General features: G+C 41.1%; 1 long non-coding RNA gene across 1 annotated transcript; it reads right to left on the minus strand.

Annotated features, from left to right (window-relative positions):
• Positions 1–2197: 2197 nt before the first annotated feature.
• On the minus strand, positions 2198–26736 carry LOC115378315 (uncharacterized). Its single transcript, XR_003930110.1, has 5 exons — positions 26692–26736; positions 18435–18511; positions 2712–2814; positions 2595–2643; positions 2198–2310 (listed from the first exon to the last, which is right to left on the minus strand). It is a non-coding gene; the product is annotated as an uncharacterized LOC115378315 (long non-coding RNA).

The following is a 26736-nucleotide window of genomic DNA, read 5'->3' on the forward strand; positions in this document are numbered from 1 at the left end:
TTCTCAATATGTGCCATATAAATCAGGGGAACATATGAATGACTCTGTTTTGGGAGCTGCATTTCCCACTGTAATCCATTACTGCTGGGCTGGATGGCCTTTATTTCCCTTAACAATATTGTCTGGACCCTGGTAAGACCAATTAACTGTCCAGCAAAGAGGAAATTATCCTGCTTGTTGGAAATTAAAGAGCTATGGGTCTTACCAGTGCTGCAACGTAGCTTAGGTTTTGAGCAAGTGAGCTCTACAGCAGTGTTAGCCAGGAAAGCTTCCTCTTTGGAGGCTTTCCTAACACTGCTAGGGCTTTCCTAACCCTGCTAGAATGTTAATGTAGTAAAACAAGCTTTGGTAAAATGGTAGATTTATATCCAGGAACAACACAAAATCATGAAATAATAGTTAATGTTACTCACTACTGTTGGTTGATCCTCGTGGAGGATAACAGGTGAAGTTAATGAGGGTGTGGGATAAATAAAAACTCTGCTGATGTTCTGATTGGATCACTCCACTCCTATGTCTGAAAGGAGCTTTTAATCCCCGATGATGACAATAAAATGAATCAAATGTTGTTGTTTTTTTGTTTGTTTTTGTTTTTATATATATATATATCTATATAGATATATATATATATTAAATGAACCCTAACTCCCTAACCCCAACCCTGGCCCAAAATATGAAATATGCTGTCACTGCCCCTGTTATTTATATTCATTTGCTGATATTTGCCAGAGAAACATACCACGCATTCCAATGTCATCTGCGTCTCTGGGTCCGATCGCATTTACTGTATGCTAAATCTCTTCTTCTTTGCTCTGAACCATGGTGGAAAAGTTTGCTTTGCTCCATTTTTGTATTGGATTTGTTTAGGTTCACACTAGCCAATTATAATCTAATCATGGCTTGTAAACAAAAGTCTCATGGACTCACAAGAAGCTTGTTTATCGTACAGTTTTGCTAACCTGTCATCCTGCCAGGTTAGAGATGGAGGCGTTGAGGGGGAGTCAAAAACAAATTTGAGTCCCTGAAAGTTAAGCCAAGCATTTTTGATTGCTTCTCGACTTGAGTACTTAAGTATTGTGCATTCTTTCAGGAGTAGGAAAATGTGCTTCTAGCTCATATAGTGGAGAGGGATTGTACCTCATATCTTGGTTTAAAAGACTCCCATTTCTCTTCTCACCAGATGACCCCCCTCCTCTCCCCTCACTCTTCACACTCACTTTTTTGAATTTCTCAAAATCGTGCAGCAGGCAGAAAGGAGCTCAAACTGGGTGCAAAAATACTCTTTGACAAGGAGTTATCCTTTTAGGAATCTTCTAAGCACAGTTATGGTATAGTAAAGCTCCTCTAACATGAATATAACAGTAATAATTTTATTTGCAAAGCCTTACAAAGTGGTGTAAAGGAGACTGACACATCCAGTTAACACAGTACATTTCAAATAGTAATACTGACACTTGCCTGGGTACAGGTGAGTTGGTTAAAACAGCTTGCGTTAACTAGATTTTCCTCACCTTGAAAGAAGTCTGTAGTACAGACGGGGAGCCGTCCACAGGGAGCCAATTTGAACATTAATAGCAGCCAATACTTTGGATGAACCAATCCTTTTCTCAGCATTTCTGTCTATGGTAGCACCCCTGTCTCAGCAGGCCATATGAGGCAGGACATTTACATAGCAAATTGCTCTCATTTCCCCTGCGCTCACAGAAAAAAGGAGGTTATGAGCTAAAGCATCTAGTCCAATTACTGTAGTGCCGTCCTAAATTCCACGGCTGCATGCTGTGTGCAAATTTCACCCTTCAATTGACTTAATACCCGTGACTCAATACTCTTACTCTAATTTAATACTAAAAAGAGCTTTTGACCTACGTACTTTGGGCACTCATTATTCTGAATGGCTCCATTTATCTTGTCATAGGGACTGTTAACTGCAAGGGAATGACTAAATGGCACGAGGAAAATGCCACTAAGCATTTTTTAACTAGATGTGTATTGATTAGTTGTGGTAATTAGTATCTGTTGATTTGTTGCTGTAGGTGTGTCTTTGACAGAGCCGCTTTCACATGCCTTATGCCTGCACAAATGAAACACGGTATAGACTTGAAACTGCAGCTTGTTTTTTTTTTTTTTTATATATGATTCGGTTTCTTCTCTTATTATGACGACCATTATGCATACACATATCTCGATTGTCACCGAGGCACCATATGGACATTTCTTCCTTTCATTTTCTCTGGTGAAGTAAAATAAAAATGTCACAGTCTCTCTTTAAGTGCCAAGTCCTGCTGCGAGGCCTCATTTCACCGGGAAAGCCTAAACATTATAGGGATGCAGTGTCGGGAGGCAGCTTTGCACAAATTAACATGAGATGAAAAATTTAAAAAATGAAATTACAATCCCTGTTAAAGTGCCCACATACACCATAAAGATTTAAAAATAGAAAGCATTAGTAATTTCTATGGGGATATCATATTTGGTCCATTGTGCTGTTAAGGGTTCTTAACCATATAGTGGTATTTGCTACCCCATAAAAATAATAGGTCCTCCAAATTTGACCCGTCAGCTGCTCCCCTTAGTGTAGTATGCTTGTTACACACCTGGTAAGTGAAGCCTTTGTGTAGTGATGCAGAAACAAAACAGTTCCACCTGGAAAAGAACATCAATAATGAATAATTTTCATTTCCTTTTTTCATTTTATATACTTTTATAATTACCTTGCGAGGCAGCTGGATTTGTGAGAAACAGCTCAGGCGAGAATTCATCTTGCCAGGCTTTTGCACATCATATGGTTCGTTGATCCGACTGGTTGAAGTTAGCCTGTGATAGACAGTTACAGACAGATGGTTCGTCCAATCACCTGGCATGTATTTTTTTTTTTTTTTTTTTTTTTTAAAGTGCCTGCCCTTTCCCAAACAGTTTCCAATGACAACTTGTCAGATGGTTGTGTGTAACAAACCATCTGGCGCGTCAGGTTACTAAATTTGCCTTGGACTGAGCATACAAATTATACATACACAATAAGCATAACATATCATTCACCCAGACATCCATAAAAAACTTAAACAAACACGTGCTACTGCGCATCCTTCAAGACAATTTTTCAGCTTTGGATCGCCCCTTGAGATCAAACTGTTTGCAGGGTCAGCTACATGTCTTTCATTTTGGTGAATAACACTTTGACAGGTAAAACTATATATTATATATTACACTGGTATGAATTTAGCTGTATAGGTAAGAACCTGAACCACCACTTTACAGGATTATGCAATAAATCCAGTCTCTAAATTAGTGTAATTAGATTTATTGATGTTAAAATGATACACATAGCCACATAATTTTTAAATAGTGGCATTATTCAGGCAGAATAGATAGATTCTAAGTAATTTGCCCACCAGATGTTGATTTCATATCATGTATTAGATTTACTGAAGTATTGCTCAGCTCTGAGCCACTGGAGCATCATGCAATAATCTCTCTTGGTCATGCTGCAGCAGTGCTGGCATAAGAAGGTTGAAAGACTGCCTCTAAAGCATCTACAACAACCATTATCAGTGTACTGTACTGGAGTGGAGGACTTTTATCTCGACTATAACACCTCTTTACCTTTCCCATTTTACTCCAGTTTTGGGAGCACTTTTACTGCTGATACACCTTTAGAGCGAATTACTTTCTAGCACTGTAAGACTTTGAATTAGTGGAGAAATCTATTATTAGAATTTACTCTTTTAAATTGGGCACTTGCGGCCGACTCTTGGTTTTAGAGGGCGTTGTAAATGGAGCCCTAGGGGTCGGTTATGTTTTTTTTAACAGCTGAAATGCTTTGGAAATTATTTTGAAGTTTCAGTTTATGAGTTAAACTTGTTTTTTTGTGTAGTATTGACATGGCCAGTACCCTAGGCTTTATCAATACGACTGAGATGAATGAAGCCTCTCACTGTGAATATTAATTAAACTGGAAAGACAAACTGGAGTGAACTCGCTCAGTGTCAATTAAAGTGGCTGAATTATCTGGCTGGATGTAGATGTAACAGACGGGAGCGAAAAAGTTTGATATTTACTTGATGTTTGCACTTACTGAATGTAACATCGCCTCCAAACAAACACACCAAAACATGCCATGTGAATGTTAGTCTTTGGGAAGATCAATTTCCCAGATGATTGCTGTGTGGGTGTCATGCTGTTTGTGGATCACGTCTCTGAGACGAACCTGTTGATGAATTATTTCAGGGTCTGCTGGAGGGATCGCTGGGAAGATGGTGAGAAGGAATTGGAGAAATGTGTGTGTGTGTGTGTGTGAGCACATGTGTGTTTGTACATGCATTACAAGATAAGTATTCAAACATTTCCCTGTCACAGAGCTTGATACAGACAAAAATTAGACTGCAGACCCCAATTTGATATGATTTTTCCCTGTGTCTCATAGAAAAGTTGTTGATTTACTCTTGAATTTTCAGTCTGCACTAGATCTGGGCAGATAATACTACTGAAAATGAAAACCTATGATTAGAGTAGATGCACAGTTTTTGAATTACAGTGATAATCCTTGACTTCCTTGTGTTTATGATTTTTTCTCTGTCTTTCTTGCTCAACACTCTGTGGCTGTGGTGTTTCTGCACTGCACTGCACTGCACCTGTCAATCAAATGGTGTAGGCGGTGCTGTGGCATCTTTTCCCTTGGATTTCCTGTTGACAGAGTTTGATTTTAGAAGGTGGTGCTCTTACCCACCAGAAAACGCATACTTTGAGCAGCATATGTGAAAGCTTTCATCAGCTGGATATAAGCTGAATCACTGTTGTGTCACATTAATCGATGACAATAAGTCGCAGAACTGACATGTATTCTTATGGATTAGTCACTTCAATTATAGTGAAATTCTGGGAAGCAAGTTGGAGACAGAAACATATTTACTATGTGTCTCATTATCATGAGGCTTGCATGGGTCAAAACTGATCCAAATCCATCCTAATGTGCTACACGTCCTGGGACATCTATATATGCAAAACACAACAAGATGACCAGTTTTCCTGTATAAACATGGACTTATTTACATAATTTCACTAGTAAAAGCAGACAGCATGTTGTTAGAGACCACTGCCTATGTTGAATACATTTATGACTTTCATATTATTGGGGAACTCTTAATTTTTAATCTTTGAAAGGCTACAATATTTATATGAGGATCTCGGTGCAGTGGCTTGAAGAGAAAGCACCCTGCCCTTCGTTTGATTGACAGCTGTTATGAATCCTTCAAAACAAATCTTCAGCTTTGTGTCACTGCTCAAAATGTACTGTACTGACTTAATTCACCATGGAGCAGTACAACCCACCATGAAGCTCCTGTTCTCAGGACAGGGAAGGATCTCATGGACCAAACTTGGTGGATGTATGACAATCTGGACTGTCACTTTAACTAATGTCATTGGTAACACCTTTGTTTATCCTTCTATTTCATGTCAAAATGGCTGCTGTGAAACAGGTCTACTGTTTAGGGTCTCTGAATGTCATGTATCACTTGCATAACGTGCAATATTTATAAAAAAGCAACAAAAGCAACAGCATAAACCGTTGAAAACACCTTGACATCGAGAAACTTTATTCACATCAGTGGAAAGAGACACATTGTCACCAGAAGCCAGTTTGCATCAGAGGCATGGAACCTCGTAACCCTGATAGCTTGATGTGAACTTGTGCTGCTTTGTTATTGTAGCTTGTGTTATGGTACTTTATTTATTACACTTATAAGGTAATTCAGTGAAGAAGGAGGGAATTAAAACATTTTCATAGAGGGTCAAGAGAAAAAGCTTCCATGCAATCTTGAAATAAACCAGCCCTCCCATCTCAATGAAGAATGCTCTGTCCCTAACCAGCTCAGTGTCACGGTATTTTGTGCAATAATCACAAAATTTAATCTACAGATATGTGTCCTTGGACACCTAATACCCAGTTTCCCCTCAGGGATCAACAAAGTATTTCTGATTCTGATTCTGATTCTACAAATTTCTTTTCCATGAAAGTCAGCACAACTCTAAAAATAATGTGTTTCAATTGGCAGTATGTTTGGTGCCTGTACCATGTACCGTGAGGTGGTATAAAGATTGAGAGAGTTTGTGTTAGGGGGAAGTTAGTGTGGTGGGTCAGTCAACACAACATTTCTGTGGGAGATTGGGGTTTAATTCCCAAGTCTGTTGTTCATTTCCTGTGATGTTACATCGGGTTAACATTTCATAACGTTAACCATGACCTTTTCCTATCCTTAACCATTACCTCTCTCTAACCTTAACCATAACCTACTTCTAACCATAACCATTACCACTTCCTGTTACCTAACTTTAACCCAGTTGTTTTGTTGGCTAAAGCTACTGGAATTTACCGGCTCTGCTGGAAGAAAAATTGTGCTCATGCCATGAATTAAGTTCATGTGCATATGCACGAAAAAGGAAAAATTATGTTCAATTCACAAGATGGACAGTTTGTGTTCAGGGACACAAAACTGGAGATTAAATGTCTTGACTATTGCACAAACTGCTGGCAGGGTTTGTCCCTAACGCACCAGTCAAGTAATGAAAAGCCTTTCCACTGTTAATATGGTTTCTCCTTTAATCCTTTTCTGAACTCAACAATATGATCAAATATTTGTTTCTTTGCTCCACCAAACTCAAATGCACGTCACACTTCTCTCAACAGGATTTCTCAGTGAGCATCTTTCTACGTCACCTCAGTATCCATCACGTGCTCGTGTGTCCTTGAGTGCATTTTTGTTGCTCACTAGCGCCACCGGTGACCAGAACATCTACTGGTCATCTTTGAACTTAATAATTTAACTTTGAACCTTACTGTAATTGAAATGTCTGTCTTTGAAGAACGTGTTTCAGAACTAATCATTTGATGTGGATGTCATCAGGCCTGTGGAGTGTGCTTTGGCTTTGACGGAGAAGGCATATAAGGGATGGTCCTAATGTACATGCAATATCAAAGCAGGCTGTCTTCTGCTTGACAGTACTGAGCAAAAGCGCTTGCATTATTCAGAAATAGCAGGAGGGGGTCCACTCTTAAATCTCCCACTGTGTGAGCCCTGTAAAATCACTTGAAAATGTAAGAACACGGCAGGAGCCAGGCATAAAAAAAAACATTGTATAACCCTCCATACAGTCATTTTGATTCTAGACCTGGGCAAGGTAAGCATAGTAATCTTGTTAATGTATTTTTCTTGGGGCAAAGCTGTAGCAGACGGAGAGAAACATGGCTCTGACCACCAATAAATTAGTTTCAGTCAGAATGGAGCACCTAAAGCGGCAATCTTTCAATGTCTTTGATTTTGAGGCATGGAAACTCCCTGGGCTACCAACACATGAGGACTAGTGGGGAAAAAAAAAAACCTGACATAAAAAAAAAAAAAAAAAATCAAATTTTAGTTTTTGTGCGCCTCATTAAAATTTGATCAGCTTAAGGTGAAAGAATGAAAATTTTACATAGAGAGGCAAACAAAAAGCCACCACCGCTCAATAACTCATCGACTACCCTTTTTGGTATATTGATCCCTTATCTAGACCCATAATTCAACCCTAATTTATGTGGCCTGGTCAAATTAGCATAGGCTCTCCTCAATATGGCTGTCCGTAAAGGGTGTAACAGCAGGCGTACGCTGTAGATTGGTGAGTTTACAGCCGTATAAAACACTTGTAACATTTCGAGCAGATTCCTCCGAGGTAAAGAGAGAGGAAATTAAAGGAAGACAAATAGTCATAGTCTCCCATCACTATAGACCTTTGGTTTTAACCTGTGAACATTTCAGAGATGAATGAGAATGTCAGAAATCCCATAATGCGATTTCCACCCACATCGCCCTACCCTCTCCAGAGGACACATTGTTAACAGTAACAAAGATTTCTGCTCAATATTGTTTTGGCTCGGACTGTGGGAGTCTAGAGGAGGCACATTATCGTGCCATAAAAACTTTTTCTGCTTTAATCCAGGCTCGCTATTACAGTCAGAAACACATCCCCTGCCACCACTCATCATTTAAACTTTTGCTCATTTACAACAGGAGCATATTTCCTGCTGTATTTGTCTAGCTTGTAGAGTTCCCCTCATTCCAGTTTTGGCAGAAGCCTGTTACATCTTAATTGATTTAATGAGGTGTGTTAAGCCCTCTGTGCAGAGGCTGGACACTCTTGAAGCACGTACAAATCCAATTTCATACTTCTTTTTTTTGCATTTCTACTCTCAGCCTGTTGGTGTTGAGGTGTAGTGAGGCATTAAATGGAATAGCTTAGGGTATGGCCAGTCTTTGCATATGGATATTACTGAAGGGGTGCCTGCTGAGGAACTGAATATTTAATTCAAGCCCATGGCAAGTACTGTCCATTTTCTCGCAAAACCAACTCCCAGGTTGAGCTCATCAGAAGTGGTCTGGATGAGTAGAGGGGGGTTGTCCAAGTGCGCTTCAGGCCATGCTTTATTCACATCTCTGTGACCTTGGGACTTGGGATCCATTAAAATGTGATTAGTTTTGATGTTATTCTGCTGACTCAACAAGAGATGCGTGCCGGTATCCTCCTCAGACGAGAAGCCTCATAAACTCAATTCAGCTTATCACTGTGTCAATATCGCCAAAATTAGGAATAGTAATAAAAAATACGCTCTAACACAGGGGAGGGGGTGGTAATATATTCTTGGTGCATGAGCGCAATAGATAGACATACATTGTTTGCACGCATCCACACACACACGTACACACACAAGACGGTATTTCCCCACTATTTTATTGATGTGAAGCCTATGAAACATTCAGACCATCATGGGACAGTAAAACACTCCACTGAAACCCAGGTTAATGAAATTCTTTTAGATGGGCTGGTAGCTTCTTGAAGCCAGGTGACCTCCCCGGGACCTTTTCAATGGCAGGGCAAACTGTGACACACACTGTGCACACACAGCCAGCCACTTCAGGTTATAGCAGGACAGGGGCCTAGACGGTGCCTCCCACCTGCTGTCTTGATGATTGGAGTGGAAAACTAAGTGGAAGCGCTAATCAGGAATGAAAATGATGCTGAGCTCACCTCTAATCGGACCGCTTCTTAGTCACCGTGTCAGGCTGGAGGTCATTTCGCGGGTAGAGGCTAAAAGTGCTGTGGCCCGGATCGGCTGAAACCTTGTCTAATCCAGGGAGGAGAAAACCATTTCATCAGTTAAAAAAAAAAAAAAAAAGTAAAATATTTCAAAGAGGACTATATTTTCTTAGTCGTGGTGTTTTATTCCAACACCCAAGGACGTTTCAGTCTCTATCGCCTCCTGTGCTGTAGAAATTTATGAGAAAGGAGAGGCCGTTCTGCACCACTTTCTGTGATGACCTACAAATATAAAAGATTGCAAAAGGAATATGACAATACAGAGGATGGCAGATGTGTTATTTGGATCAAAACTCATAGCACTATTGGAAAAAGGGCAAGATGTTGCTGTGTGTCCTCAGTCTCACACTTGTATTATTGATAGGGCATCAGGCTGTACACCAGAATAACATCATATAATAGCGTCTGGTTCATAGTTATATCTTCATATTTCAAGCACTTGCTCACAAGTACCCGATTAGACAACTCAAGGCCGTAGGAATGAAATGCAAATTATTAAAGCAAGTGATTTTCCTCTCAAAAATTTACTCTTTAAGTCACAGTGTCATGCAGTTATTTTGGCAATGTCAGGCCCACTGGGGCAATGCATAAAGATGATGTTCTTGTTTTGAAATACTTACCTGCTGTGTTGACTGAAAGGTTATCTTCTTAAGCTGCTATCATTATTCCTCTTTGAATAAACTCTAACTGAGGTTGTGATGAAAGGTGTTTCCTCTCAGATAGATAACCCAGATGGCAGAGGCAGCACAATTCATGCATCCTGTTTTACTGCGTGTGAAGCGTCAGTGATGCTCTATTATAATAAATGGGAGGTTGTGCTGACCCTGTTAAATATGATGTGCTGTGGAAGTAGGATGAGCTAGGAGGCCGGTGGGGATGTGGTGCCGGCAAGAGCTCGGCTGGTTTTTACACGGCGAGCTCTGAACCTGGTGTGACAGGACGTTGCGATGACACTGATGTAATTGTTTGGCTGGATGTACAGCATCTGTCACAGTTTGTCCAAAATGACCCCATTGATGCCTCACATTAAAGCGCAAAGTATGAGGCGTAAACATCCAAAGCTGTCAAGGCTACAGGTGGACACATTATCATTGCAGGAGGAAACATCATCACCACAAGTACAGGTGCCACCACTAAATATACAATACAACATCAAATACCACCACCGTGGGTAATAACGTCATCTCTACAGGTGAAAATGTCATCATCATTTTGTTGACAATAGCTGACTTGCCACCTCTCCACCTACTCAGCCGATCTGCATAATGCACAATCTGTTTACTGTGTAGAAGAATGCAGACAAAAAGAACACACATCAAGTGGTTGGTGTCAATTGCAACTAATCGGGTTGATTCTCATCCATAACATATCAATACAGACTGAATGCTGCATGTGCAAGTTCTGACACTGAAGTAACCAGAAAGCTTACATTTTATTTAGACTGTATGATGCTGACATTCAACTTAGGGGGCTTTCACATCAATTACGATTACTTTGCCCACCTGCAACCGCTCGCATTTGTAGTGTTGTTCCATACCCAAGTGCACTTCTGTATCTACACAGATAGGGAGAGAGAGAGATAGAGCACATAGCGGTCAAGTGAGTTTAAGAATGAATGAAGAGGTGGAGCAGCCCACGTCTGTGTTTGGTACAGTTACGTTTACACATGATGTGGACCGTGCCTGAATATGTTCAAGACTATGGCTCAGTACCTGGGTATGGCATGCAGCGTCCACACTAAGCAAACAAACTGGACGCTGGGGTGAAGTAGATAGATAGATAGATAGATATACTTTATTGATCCCAACCAGGGAAATTCTGGTGTTCCAGCAGCAACAGTAGAAACATATAATAAAGTTAAATAAAACAGAATAAAAGCTAAATATATACAATAAAGACCATAAAGGCTAAAAACTAAAAATATACAATAAGGGCTAACCTAAGAAAAAGAGATATGAGATGTGAAATATACAGATGGTAATGAATATGAAATATACAGATGGAGCTGAAGTACATGATTGTATAGATAAGGTGAGTTAGCATGAAACCCCGAAACCAAGAACCAAGTGGCAGAACCTGACGCCCGGTACTGGGATTCAGGAACTAACCGACTTGATTCGACCTCTTAAGGAATCATCACTTCCCCTCTAGTCTGAAAAGCAGTGTGAATGTATATTAACCTAGGATGTAATATATAGATAATAAATAATAAATAAATAGTTAAGGTGCTGGGTAATGGATAATAAATAAACGGTTAAGGTGCTGAGTAGTGGAGTGAACTCGAATGCGGGCTCAAGTCCCTACTACTGAAAGATCCCCCCCACTCAAAAATGTGTTTCTCTTAAGTGTCCAGAGGCATCGGAGACATCTAGAGACAGCAAAGACATCAAGGAAGCGTTGTTTTGAGTGGCAGGTAGAGCATCTCTCCTTGCTACCCGAGCTGAACTTACTGAACTTGAAAATCAGAGAAGTGATCCTTTAACTTCATATCAACTTGTCCAAGGTATGTACTCGACTTTGTATCACTAGACTCTCAGCAGAACAGTCAGTGGCCTTTAAGAAACTACGCATGGGGTTGAGGTGACGGCAACATGAGAAGCACCGGTGCACTGAACGGGAAACAACACAGTTTGTTTTCTTTACAAAAACTTTAAGAATTCTGTACCAGAATGCAAACAGGACGATTGATCCAATCACCTGCTATGTATTTTTGCAAATGCCCACAGTCCGAGGTAAATTCTCAACTTACCAACTTAATATCAGTTGTGTTAAGGTTAGGGTTAGATACAAGGATAGCCTAGCAACTAGATACTAGAGTTCAATATCAACTTTGGACACTCCAGCTAAAGTGTTACCACAATTATGACATAGGATACACAATATCATTCTTTGTCTGCCTGCGATCTTGTGTTTCCTTAGTGCCTGATATTGTGTTGTGGACATTTATACGTGTAAACAACTTGCAGTCACTGTGTCATACGGCTGTGACCAACGATGTGCTTGAAGCTACATTTTTGCAGCAGACCAAACCAGCAGTGAACTATGGTGTTGCTTTATTGCACACAGGCTGAATTCAGCGTCTACATCTTTCGTGACTGCCGTGGCATTATGGATGCTGCTTACCTCAGCCCCGGGCTACTTGCTGTTTCAAGGTAGACAGCCGATCAAGATGAGTGGCAGGTGTTGGGGCAGGAACTTGACCAAGAGTGGAGGAGAGGGGAAGGACTTGCGATGCACTCTGTTGACTCAAGGCAATAGAGTTGCATACTGTACTTTTATAAGCCAGTTTAAATTAAGGTCATCGAGTTTTGAACTGGTTGGGTGTATATCATGTTCATCAAAATGCATGGTTTAGTGCAAAGATAATGAGTATTTGGTATTACATAAATGGCCAAAACCAGACACCCAAATCCATCACATTCAATTATGTATGATATCACGTGTCGCTTGTCTTTCAACAATATCACGCTGAAAGATTGGAAACCTTGGCAAGGGTTGTGTGTCTGGATTTGGCCAAGGTTGTCTGGTTTTGACCACTGTTGGGTTTGAGTCCGGGATGGACTAAATGTTTTAACGTTGGGGGGAAAAAAAACAAAAAAAACATTTGGAACATTCTGGCTTTCGCACAATTCTGTCCTTCACCTTTGCACAAATAATTCCTCTCAGTTTCTGTGAAGTGTAGACTTTGGCCTTCACTGGCTGAGGAGAACTTCAGGCTTTGCATTAGTGAGCCACGAGGGAATGGATGGAAGATGAAGAGAGAAAAACAGAGACAGAGAAGTAGTAGAAGTTGAAGACTTGAAGACATCTTTTTTATTTTTGTATTTGTACGTCTGAATGCTGGCAGGATGCCCCATTGTCTGCCTTTCATGAAAGAACTTGCTGACAAAGACAGAAATGTGCGGAAAGTCTACTCCTCTTAGTACAAATATACCGTGTATTTTTTTGCTCCGTGTTTTGATGCCACCTGTCTACTGCTGTAGGTGAAGGTTTAGTCTTCAAAGTAGGAGACATTCAAAGTTGTATCCGCCTGCATCATTTTCATAGCATATTCGAGGAATAAGAAAGTGTTACTCGCATCAAGTCTGAGGAAGAGGTTTTAACAAGACAGCATTGATCAGGAGAGTTGGTGGCTGGCAAGTCGTATTATTGTCCTCCAAACAAGTTATTGCGCTGCACTGTAAAAAATCTTTATTGTTCCCATCAAAAGTCAGCGGATGTAAAATAGGACATCAATATGCTTCAAAATGCCCAGGTGTCAGATATTCTGTGCCATGCCTGCACCCATAAAATCAATTACCTAAGTCGGGGAGAGATAACATTTGCAGGATGCCGCATACAGTGTGCCTGTTATCAGGAGGCTGCTGTTGAATCAAATCAGAGCACTTGAGTGTGAAACCAATCCCAAACCAAGCGTACTTATCCTCACCGCTGATGACGACATGACACAATGGCTGTGTTTGCCGCTAAACCCACCGTAACCTTGGCTCTAACCCGAGGAGGAGAGAGGGAAGAGAAGCTGAGGAAATCTCATTCAGGTGGAATAAAATTGTGGGTGTCTTTACTTCCATGCTTCTTTAGGAAGCTTAGGTCATGCACAAATTTCTTCCAGTGGGCATGGGGTAGCACGTTTTTTTTTTTGTCTTTTTTTCCCACTCCACTCGCTGTTTCTCTGTTGACATTGAACTGCCAACGTGAAAGGCATGAAAGGGATGACGAGAGTGCTTTCACTGAGAGGTAAGGAGGTGAGATCAGGTGATGGGGGAGCTGAATAGAAACACAGAGATAGACAGAAACACAGATAAACAAAAACACACACATAGACAGAACACCTGATAACCTTTCCTCTCTGTGTCAGCACAGAGGGCCCTTTACATCTTATTTCTGCGTCAGAGACTATAAGCACGATGACCAAACCCAAAGACCATCACCCGAGTCCACGGCGAGAAAGGCAGAAACAAAAGAAAGAGGACTTTGTGATACCATTTCACGCATTACAAGTTCCAACGCCCGTTATTCACTCCCTATGTTTTGATGAGCCTGGAACATTGGCTGCTACGTGTCTGTTTCACTTACACCACTTCTTACTTCTTACAGCGGCAAATCAAACTCCGCGAACTTATGGAGTTTTCACTGAACTCGCATGACTTTTCCCAAAGCGGGAGGGGAGGGCTGTTATTGCAACGCATCCTAAATCCAGGGCATAGTCTCAATCCAATTCAGTTCAAAAAACTTCATTTCCTTTTTTCTGCGAGGAGCGTCACGCGCTGCAGATAACTGGCTGCACAGCAGACAGTACATAGGAGTAGGATAAGAAAAGGGCAACAAAGGACTAGACAGCTCTATGAATGCAGGAGCGGGCTGAAAGGCCTGCCTCTGAACGCTCAGAAATACTTGACAACAAATTCACAAACTCCGGCATTAACAACATCCCCTCATATTTATCAGTTTGGGAACAACAAATTCACCTAACAGTGTGGATCAGCCGCTCCGGCCTCGACATGCCAAAGTGATCTCCTAAGTATGTTGGTATTTAGAGAGCAGTTTCTTGTCTAGAGTGCAGTGGTGTGTCAAGACAGTCAGCTGCTGCACAACATGCGCTCACTAAGCTAGAGCTGCAGGCGAAATTTACCTGCTGGTTTGAGGACGTCCATAAGGACCTGATGCACTCCATTAAATCTGACTTAAAGTCTCAAGGAGTTTCTCATCCAATATAACTTTTTTTTTTTTTAAACCATGACCGATATCTATGCCCTTGGACAGTTCTTTCTCTTCAGACCCTGGCTGGGCTTCTGCTGGAGTTTTATTAATGTGATTCATGAAGTATTCAATTAGAAAAGCCGAAAGGAAGTGTTTGACGACACTAAGTCATACTGAATATGAATTTGTTGAACCAATAGTGATGTCAGCGTGACACAAACAGCCCAGTAAATGCAGCTTTGGACTTTTCTTCATTTTAAATGTCTGTAAAAATATGTGACGACTAAGGACTCAGGGGACGTAGGATGAATTCTAAGGGCTCAGAACTGACAGAGGCCTTGAAATAATATAAAATAATATGAAATAAGGTTTCTAACCTTCTTATTTCTTTGATGACCACAATCACTAAACCAGTGCTAATGCGATGTTTTACTTACAATGTAGTAATAAAACCACTGCTTTCTGTCATTGTTCTCTCAAAGTTGAGTCTTTACATTTTGCTGACCGATATTTAATTAGCAGACTACAGCCTGGCAAATTTTTAGCAAGCTCCTCATACTAAATCAGTTGTCCTGATGCCAGATACTACAAATGCATCATCATCTGCAGCAGTGTGCCCCGCTGAACACAATGAACCAGGTCAACTCCCTGAAGAAGGTGAGCAGAGCACAATGTCAGGCAGTTAGCCCACTTTTACTAACTTGATGAAGGCAAGGCGTCTGTGGGAACCTTTTTATCATTGAATGAATGATTGAATGGTTATATATATAAATAAATAAAGGGCTAGATAGTTTTTTTCACTTAGAATTCAAATAGAGTTGTTCATTTTCTACACAAACTGACCATTATGTCAGACAAAAATCGTCTAATTGGTATTAGGTGCAGGACACTTTGGGTTGTGTGATTTAGTTTGTTAAAGTGACAAGTGAATATTTAAATAACAGCCATTGCAATGCTACGGTCAAAAATGAAAGTCAGTATGGTGACTGGCAGTGTCAAATTATAATTAGTCACTCAATATCATCAACACTGCAACAAATTTGTTATAATGACAGTTAATGAAATGTATGCATTTAATAATCACAGTAACAAAATGGTAGGAACTGAAGTTATGCTGATGTGATGTGATGCTAAAAGGTATTACATAGGATATGTTCCATAGTGCATGCTTCATATAAAATACAGAGTCAGGAGCATCATTAGGTTATGGAGTTGAGAGAAGTCACAGAGGAGTGCAGAGGTGGAGGAAACAGTGAGAGACAGTCGGAGCAGTTTGGATGATACCCTTTGTACTTATGTTTACTATACTTTGTAGGCCTTTTGTTTAGAAATCTGACGCTGATTGAAGTTTTTTGTTGGTATGAGATCAGATCAGTTTAGTATCAAATAGTAAACTTTACACAAAGGTTTGCATGCATGGCTGCATATTATTAGTCATTTTTACATGGCTCATTATCAGCAGGTTTTGGACAGTAAGTATAGGGACTACAGGAGAGCTACAAACTGCAAAGGCAGAGGAGTTTAAAGGTTTGAATAATTTGCCTGGGTTCTGGATATATGAGTACAGCTGTTGGAATGGGTTGTGGGTGGCGGGGCCCAAAGATATTCCTTCATGTGACCCAAAATCTGCGGTGGCCCACCTGCCTGCTGTTGTTCCTTTATATAATACAATCCATCGTGGCTGTACAGCTTTTACTTTGATGTATTAGACTACTGCTAAATGCATTTCCTTTATCTTCCTCCTCAGACAGCCTGAAATAAGGCTCGCTGGCCTGACATAACAACAACAACTTGTTGGGCACTATTCTGTTCTTGAATGACTCTTTCCATTTTCTTGCGTTTGCTTTTGACATTCAAGATGATGATTTATTCACTTCAGCGCCCACCAGAAGGGAGCGTGCCTAATTCCTGGTTTGTTTTTTGGGATGTTTCAAAAGTTTGCGCAGCAGTTGGATGGAAAATGGAGTCACAGAGTGACGGGAAGAGAGAGAGAGAGGGAGGACCAACACAAAGAGACAGGGAGAGAGACATCAGGGCCATCTGTGGCCCCTAAGCAGCTCAAACCATCTCTTGTCTATTCTCAGCCATCCCTACTTCCATCCATCCAGGGACACGACTCTACACCCTCCTCTCTCTCTCAGCCCCTCTATTTCCTGTTTTCATCTCACCCTCTGGTCCCCACAGACAACAGGAAGGAAATGAAAGAAGGTAAAGGTGCTCTCTCCCTCTCGCTCCCTGCCTGCATATTTCATTGGATTTATTTTAGTTGTCTGGCCTTCTCCCTCTTTTACTGTCACTTTCCTACCTCTCCTGCTCAGCCTCACCCTGGGGGTACACATGCCCCATCTCCATGCGCGTGCACACACGCACACGCGTGCCTTACGCACACATGCATTGCCCGATGCACGCATGCATGAACGCACATTTTCCTGCTCTCCTTATCTCTCTATTTTAAAAGAATACTTTCAGAGTAGCTTGAATAATTCCCTTTGTGCTACACACGGCTCCTCTCTCTCAGAAAGGTTAAAGAAACTTCTCTCCGAAATCTGTTCCCTGGAGCCCTTAGACACTCAATGAAAGAATAATTTACATTGCATCACTGCACCTCTTTCATGAGGCTATAGCTTGTAGACCAGCATAAACCAAGGTAATACTATGTTGTAAGGTTGCAATGTTCCACAGCCTGAGCCCACGCTCAACCCCAGCCTGCCTCATAATGCTATGCATAAGTGTATCAATGCACTGAGTCACTAAGCTCTTGCACATATTTAGTGCAGTGAAAGGTCTGATTTGCAAATGTTTGCAGTTTAATGATTATTGTACTTTTGTATTCTATTTTCGCTAAGCAGAATATTATCCCTACTTAGCATAAAATCACAATTGCAGTTGTCGCTGTAATGACAACACTGTTCATCTCTAGTGTCATTGAGTAATGGCATGGCAGCGAGTTGACAGAATCACAATGGCTGGGAAAAAAAAAAACATTAAGTAATGTTGGAAGTCAAACTGATCTCCATAAAATGCTGTGCTGAAGCACTTACATGCACTCCTAATTTGCATTTCACTCAAATCTGAAATGCACATGAAGACAGTTCAGATGGATAACATTCTTTGCCAAAGCACCTAACAGGATTCAAATGAGCCCTATTAACATGTTTAATTAGTTTCTGTTGATAGAGGCTTGCATCTAATACCCCAAAAATGATTCAAAGTGCCATAATACGATGACATACTGCACACAGTAAGGAATTGTCACTTGTGTGTCCCTGTCCCCTCTCCTTCTGTGAAAATTTAGCACTTCATTTAAACATTGACTTAACACTTCCCTGCAATCTGTTTCTTTTGCCCAGATTCCAGCAACGGCTCAAATTGCCTCACAATGGAGCTGAAAAATGCCACTGGTGTCACTTGCAGAACCAGCAGAAAACTGTCCCAGTGCAAAAAGAGAAGAGGACATGAATAAAAGATGGACAAAGCACAGCCGGGAGCTCTCTATTATTAAAGTGAGTTTCTACATCAAGGAACATGGTAGCTCAAAGTGTGTATGTTTCTGTGCATGTGTGTGTGTGTGTGTGTGTGTGTGTGTGTGTGTGTGTGCATGTGCATACCTGGGTTGGGATCAGCAGCCGGGGTTGCGATGTAATTCACTGTCACGGCAGTTCACACTACTGTGCTCATCGCTTTCCTGGTAACAAAACCAGTGCATAATGGTGTGTTTTGGAGCAAAAACTATTTTTCCTACTGTGAGAGTATTTGTACTTTGATAGCATGCTTTAAAGGGATAGTACTTCACTTCCCCCCAGCTGTTCTATAGGACAGTAGTGGTGCTAAGGAGGTTATTTTTCAGAATGTTGGCTGGGGGGAAGTCCACCTCAATGGCAGGAGGCTAACAGTTAGCATGTGGAGCATCCATCCAGTATCCAGCACTCAGTAACAATGAGAGGAAGAGAGCACCACTACTGTCCAGCTGGGGGGGAAGAGAAATCATATCAAATTTTTCATAATGGGTGAACTATTCCTTTCATACTGCATTATCCTATCAGTTTACTGAAAATGAATATAAAAATGCGCAGTACAAAAGCATAGCCTATGTGTGTGTGTGTGTGTGTGTGAGAGAGAGAGAGAGAGAGAGAGAGTGACATGCCTAGAGTAAGTCAACAATCTCTTTGTGTCTATCTATGTGGCCACAGGGATTTAAACGCTCTCCTTCTGTTCTTGAGCTTTATTAGTGTCATCGAGCTGAACCCCCTTGAAGAAATACAGTATGTGCTAATGCATGTAAGGGCCAACAGCATCTGATCACCACATTATGACTTCCACAGGTGAATTATGTGGTGAGCACGGATGAATATATTCAGGATGTGTCACGTTATGCGCTTTTATTGTGCACAACCTAGCCACGGGCTAGATTTTAATTGGCTTCCCCGAGACATGTAAACATCAGCTCTCATATGCAGCGAGCAACATCAGATAAGAGAACGGAGGGGAAGCAGGAGGGGGATGAAGAGGGTGGAGAAGAAAACACCCTCCATAACGTTAAGAGCATGATTTCCTGTCTTTATAGAGAGAGAGCATCCTCATTTCTTCGGCGCGTGTACCACTGGGAAGGTAATTGAAACGGTGATTGGAGATCTCGGCGCTGTTCTTCTTCACGCCAGACGGCAACAATGTGACAGTTCCTCTTGCCACATATCATCTAAATCAGGGCTTACGCTCAAAGGATAAAGTCACATTTGGCCACTTGAAACGCAGAGGACTGAGATAAAACGATGCGCCGCGCTGAGTCAAGCGATCGCGCCTGAATGAAACCTATAATTTGCCGAGATTGCGGCCTTTTGCGTTGATGGATTTCTGCAGTCGAATTTGTTTGTTTGTTTGTTTGTCTAAATGTTTGCGATCAGCCTGAACTCTTCATCCTCGCGCCGTCTTGTTTCCCCCCCCCCACTTACTTGCCGCGCTCCACATTCCTGCCTCATTTTAATATTTCACAGCACATTTTGAACTTATGTTTACTTATCTGCCGCGTGGGTACAGAAGAACATCAACTTGCTTTTAACAAATCAAGCCTAGAATAGACACGCGGTCGACTGTGTGACGAACACACACACACACACACACAGAGAGAGAGAGAGGGGGAAAAAAAAGAGGATTTAGTTCCTCCCTAGTGATTTGGGTAACACCATTTCTTTTATTCACTTTATGTATTAAATTCTTTTTTTTTTCTTTGTTTTTCCAGCTTCTATTTGGAGATTGTCCTTTTTTCTGATAGCCACTTCCTGATATAAGTTGTTACTTTAAATTTAGGACACATCAGTACTTGACTATTATATGGAGTTGGTCTCTAAAGACGGCAGTGCTATGTGAAGCACTCATCATATCCCTTAGTCTCAGTGAGTCTGAATTTGATCATTTACTTTATATCAATATAACACAGAGCAAATACCAAGCAAATACTGCTAGATATGTATTTGGAAGCCATATCTACGTGAGGGTAGCATTCAGGACCACCAGGGCTCCCTCTCAATTGATAGCTTTGCGACTCACCTCTGATAATTTAGAACTGCCAAATAATGTCTAGTCATTCATTGCCATTACTCCACTTTGAAATTCAGTCGATAAAAAAGCGTTTTCAAAGATCTGGTGTACGATATCAGACGCATTGGCTTTATCATAGCTTAGGTTTTGGAAAATTGATGCTCCTGGTAGATGTACCTCATTATTTCTAACAGTCCTTATTGACACACTGTCACCAATACCGTCTCATCTCTTCCTTGGACACGGATCGATAAGCTAAGAGTGGGAACTTTCTGTTGGTGACATCTGAATGGCAGGTTTAACCACCTTCCCCCGCGACTCACACACACCCTCTGTCTCGCCCAATTATTGGAGTCTCCCGGGAGGCTAGCAGCTCACCTCGATTGCCACGTCTGTCCCAAGTCAACCCCGCTGCCTGGTTCACCGGCTCTGACTGTCTGTCTCTGGATCTCGATTTTCTACCTCCTACCTCCTACTTTTCAGCAATATCCTAATGCACCATACCTGTGAATGTCTGATGTGTATGCGTGACTTTGTGTTGGGGATTGAATCAAAAGGCGCTAATCTAGGTAAGGGTGAACAAAGGCTTAGCATCGAGCAAAACAGTGTCCTGGTCAGGTAGGCCACAACTTGATGTAATAACCTAATGGACGCACCGTGGGATTGAGGTTGGATCACTGCATTGTTGGGGAGAATTGGTGGATTAGTGGCAATTAATTGATTGGAGATGAAGGTTGAATCAGGGAAGAGTCAGCAAGGTGGGTGCTGTCACACTGGGATAATCCGAGGCCACGCATGGGTTAGCTGTTGAGATGCATGAAGCAAAAACGGCTACAATTTATCCCAACAAATAACCTCACTCTCTCCCTTTGTTTCTTGCTCAAACAGGTCAGAAATTGTTGTGTGAACAGCTTTTTCCGGTTTCAAAAAGCTCCTCATGGCTCCGCAAACAACGATGTTAGAGGAGATGTTGTTTCTGATGGGGGTCCTCCTTCCGCAGTTTCACATGTTTCTGGTTGAAACAGGATGCTGAGGCGAGACATGACTCAGCAAGGGACCGGAAAATAGTTGGCAAAAGTTCAAATTTGCGCACAACATTTGGCTATCTCAGTTTTCTGTCAAATGAATGATTCCCAGACACTGATGCCACGTTAATGTCATCTGAGAGGGAAAGCATGAAAGGTTTCTATCACTGCGACGTGCAAGTGTTCACATTAATTTGAAAGTCGAACAGAGAAGTAAAGTAAGCTACCACTCAAATTCTTTGAGTCTGCATCAAACGGTAAAAATATGTTCTGTTTTGCAATAAGCAGAGCTGGTATGTGGTTTAAAATGCATGCATGGTAAAAGTGGTTTAAATTGGGATTTACCTTGAACAGTGGTAGATGACTGAGGACGCTATTTTCCAGGTGCTTTCATGCCATTATCTCGTCAAATATATTGAAGCTTTCAGTGAAATACGCATTTGTACTTACCCTCTACTTATTTGTACTTTTTGTATATTGTTGTATATTGTATACAGGTTGTTCATTGTATATATTCTTTCTATTTTATCTTTATTTTTATTTTATTTTATTTTATTTTTATTATTATTATCGTTATTATTATTATTATTATTATTATTAATTTTTTTTTTACTTGCACAGTGCTGGAGTTGTTGCAATTACATTTCACTGCTGCTGTACCTGTACATTCATGCATGTGACGAATAAATCTTGAATCTTGAATAAATCTTGAATCTTGAATGTTAAGATGTAATTAATTACTAATTGTGTTGAGCAGCTAGATGTAGTTGCAAGTTGGAATATGGTGCTTATGGTAGATACTGTGCTAATGTGGCATGAGACACAGATGTGTTCGGAAAAGGAAAGAAAAAGAAGTGACCCTCTGTCACTTTGAAAATTGTGAGGCTGCGGATTTGATAATATGAGAGGGCTGGAGGGGCAGGATTGTTCCAGAGGTATTATTGGTTGGAATTTTTATGAGTAGCTACTAGCACACCATGAAGTAAGCACTAAAACTATGCCTTTCTCCAGTAAAAGTAATTGGATTTTGATATAAAATACAATGAAATAAATGGCATTTATAGCTGCAAAGGTGTATGGTGTGATACAGACAATGATACAGGTAACAGAGTGAAAAAAGTTATTTTGCATTGCCTTGTGCCTTTACAGCCTCTGTGATTTCAAAATGCCTTCTCAGGTAGGTGCCTCTCAACTCCTGCCGGGAAACCCTTGACCACCGCCGTTATGCAGAAAGGTTGCTCTAACAATAAAAACATTCAACTTTTTGACACATACTCACCAGCCTCTGCTATTCAATGTTCAGACCAGAGGCCACAGATGAGCTTTTCGAGATCAAGCTGAAACCCAGTTCCCGCGAAACAGGACAGAGTGTCTGCTGTTAGGAGCTGCAGGGGATCGCTCACTCCAGGACAGAGTTGCATTACACATTTATGCATTTCTCTGACCAGTAAGCCTTGAATAAATCCCCTCATCAGTGAAAAGTAGTAAAATGAAACACTGTCCTGGGCTAGTTGTGCCTGGGTGATGGAAACAACAACTCCTCTTGCATGCTAGCTTCTTCCCAGTGCGGTAATTTTACAAATATATAGAAGAAAAATATATTCATGTCTGTGCAGTTCATCGTATGTTCACATGCAACACCAAGGATGGATAGCCTGTGCTTGTTATGAGTTTTCTGTCTCTTGAAAAAGGAGGACATGGCTATTTCATTCATCTGTTTTTCGATTTTCTAACTCAGGTATGAGAGAATATATTTCGTATCTGTATCATAAGATACAGTCTCATCAGTGTCAGCCTGCTTGCTGGAGGTGTCCCTGGCAGCACCCACCTTAACAGACCACACCGGTGGTTTTTCACCAGCAGTTGTCACTTTCATGGTTTATCAGTGGCGACGACTTTGTTAGCCACAGAGACAGAGCATAATGTGGGTGTTTCAACCAAAAATTCTAATTTGAAAATCGAGCAATTTTGATTACCTTGAAATGCATTTTTTTTACTAACCAGTGATGGCGCTCGGTGTTTGTGGCCTACATCTACATATCTTCTGCCACATGGCAAATTAAAATTAAAAAAAAAAAAAAAAACTGTCAAACAGATATTAAAAACATGCGATGGATTTTTTTGGTTTATTTTTGATTTTTACAAACCAAACTAAACAGTGATGTATGGTGACTGCACACTCAAAATACTCTCATTTCATGTATGCATTTTAGTTTAGCATTTTAGCATTTTATTTTAGCTATATTACAGTCCAAGTGTATGTGTTTAGTATCAGTCATGAAAAATGTGTCGTTTTCTCGAAGTTCGTCGGGGTCATTCTTTACTGATGAGAATGAATTCTTACTTATAAGAAAGTACGTTCTCTCAACTCGTCCTCCTCATACATACTTCATGTCCAAAGTTGAACATCTTTATCTTCCTCTCCAGAATCACAATATCAAGCATATCCACCATCTTTATACATGAATATATGCTTCGCTATGGACCACTCAGGCTTTGATCCATGTAAGAAAAGCTTCAAAAACACTTTGGAGGTCATGTATGTCCTGGTGCTGCAGCAGACATTGGACATGCGCTCTTTCGGAAAGGAATGTGAACGCTCAGTATTCACCTCTGGCTAATGAACATTTCCTGGGCTGTTGGCACCGCTGAATAAATTCCAAGTATGACATTAACGCTGGTCAGCTGTATCCTTCAGAGGGCATCTTTAAAGGCTTGCAAATGAAGTACAGTCTTGGGGCAAATATGTCTGCTCTGAATGATAGCCAAGCAGGCCATTCATAATAAGAGGATATTTCATAGGCATGACATTTAGAATATGTTTGATGTGGGTCGCTTTAATTTTGTTTGAATTTATGACTCTAACATTTTGTATGCACACACACAAATTCGCTCTGTAGCCCCCACACACACATACAAAATATCATTATAGATGTCCACTTCATCCTGTTCCCTCCATTTCTGAGCTATCACATTAACAAGCATCCATACCCCCCCGTGGCTGTAATAGCCATGTAATTTGTATGTTGTTTAGCCCGGCAACAATGACCTGAGCCATTCGTGCTGTCCTGTCTCACGTGCAAGCCGCCCAGCCGCCCCACCCCATGGGCACCGCACAACTTCTTCCACTCCATGGGCTGAATATATTACTCTTGCCCTCTCCCGGCTCGGATTGACAGCGACAGATTGAGCTGCCCTCTGATAGCTGCAGTAGCTACTGTTATGGGAAATGGAGCCGCACATTTACATTTACTCATTCTATTACTTTGATTGATCTTCCGGGCTGCCACTGCCAGGCAACTATTTGAGGGGTTTTGCGGCTCAATATGGCTTTTTGGAGTAATGCCGAAAAATAATGAGGACAGGTATTGAGCATCATCCGGGAGATGCACAAGTTTGTTATCAAGCGCCGCAGACTGCATACTTAGTGGCGAGTTAGCGGGCCTTGGCGAGCCGGGTCTTACACACGCTTCGTGTGTGTGTGTGTGTTGTATCGGTGTCGTAAAGTTAAATGAAATTGCGAAAACCGAGCAGAACAAAGTGAACAGTCACAGTTGAGGCGTGAACCGCAGTGGTGTCTGGTTGACGTTGGCAAGCAGACAGGGTACATTTTCACACTTCAGCGAGCAGCACTCAGTTTGCTCACACATCAAACCCTTATTATATGACAGGCTAATTGTGACTTAAACAGTTTATAAGCTGCAAAATGTAGACTATGAGTTGCACTTCATTTATATTCATAATTCTTCCCACCAAACCCAATACTTGATCTGTGAAAATTCACAGCTAAGGAAAAGTATCTCACACATTCTTCTGTGGGAGCACCTGTGATAAAGCATGGCTAGTGCGGTAAGCCAACACATTACTGGTGTATAACAAGACTTATTTGTGAATTTTGTGTCCCTGCAGAGCCATTCGGCGTCTGTCTCTTTCTCTTTTTGAAGGCTATAACTTAATTGGAGGAATGCTATTACAGCTGCGGTGCCACAGATGAGAGGAGAAAATAAAAAGGAAAAACACAAAATGCTGAAGCCTTGGAGAGGAGACACTTGATGGACTTATTGTAGCAAACATGACTCTCGCTGTGCATTGACAAATATAGTGAGAGAGAGGAGATGCCATGCACTTGAGAAAATTTCATCTTGTTCATCCCTATTCATTCCTCTACTTGTATAACACAAGGCAAGTTTTTTAGCAACGGAAACTGAAAGTGCACTTGCAACTTTGCATATGAATAATGATGAAAGTATTTGTACCCTTGCCAAGGTAGCAGGTGTGCACTCATAAGTGCTCATACATAAGTGCTCAGGCTGTAAAAAATAAAAAAAAGTTTGACATCAGTTCATCACACAAACTTCCAGTTATACAATGCTCATAATAATTTGCTTCATATTGTAAGCCATCATCGTTTTGAGACTATAGCTGCTTTGTCTATCAGACTGGAGTCTCACTGTAACCTATCCTTCAGGTCAGGTTAGCGATGAGTAACAGAGTCTTCCATGTAAACAACATGGATTTGTACGGTGCAGACCCTGGTGACCATGTTGAATACATTTATGGCCTTAAAAGACATTTTGGATGTCTTAAATTTTAATGCTTACAAGGCTGTGATGTTTACTCAAGGGTCTCAGTGCAGCTTGGAGAGGATGATCCATCTCTTCCGTTGACTGACAGCCTGCTGAAGGCATTTCAGGTCACCACGCCGGCTAATTGACCCATCGGCAAATCTAACATAGCAATTTCCAGCTCGACATGGGTGTTTAACGTAGCTGCTACATCTGCACCGCTGTCTCTAACTCCCCACTATTAATATGGTGTCTCCTTTTATCTATGACTTTTCTCCGTGTGACATTACAATCAACTTTTGGTTTCTTTGTGCTCTCAAACTCAGCTGTGTCTCTTTCTTCTCCCATCATTGAGTGAGCAGAGAAGAAAAAAAAAAAAAAAAAAGAAAAACACTGGGAGAAAGTCACAGTAGAAGGCTGAGACTCAGAGATACCACTTTCTCTGCAGACGTTATCCTCAATAGACCAGAACGCAGAGCGATGACAAAACATGATGTTTTCGGAATAAGTGTTGCTCACTTTTTCTGAGCAGAAAACCTTTTTTTTTTTTTTCTGATGCTCTAACTATGCTATCCCTATGGCTATTACTCGCTCCACCTGTACAGCTGAACACAACACATCCTGGTGTGAAGATGAACAGGCATAGTGACAAATGTAGGAAGTTCTGCATCAAAAACTTTAAAGGAGCATGCCAACATTTTTTGGGCAAAAAAACAAAAAACAAACTTTTTCTGACTTACCCAGTGTTATGTGCCAGGCAGGGAGCAACTGCTTGTGTGTTTTTC

This window comes from Myripristis murdjan, chromosome 19 (genome assembly GCF_902150065.1).
Source record: "Myripristis murdjan chromosome 19, fMyrMur1.1, whole genome shotgun sequence".
NCBI lineage: Eukaryota > Metazoa > Chordata > Actinopteri > Holocentriformes > Holocentridae > Myripristis > Myripristis murdjan.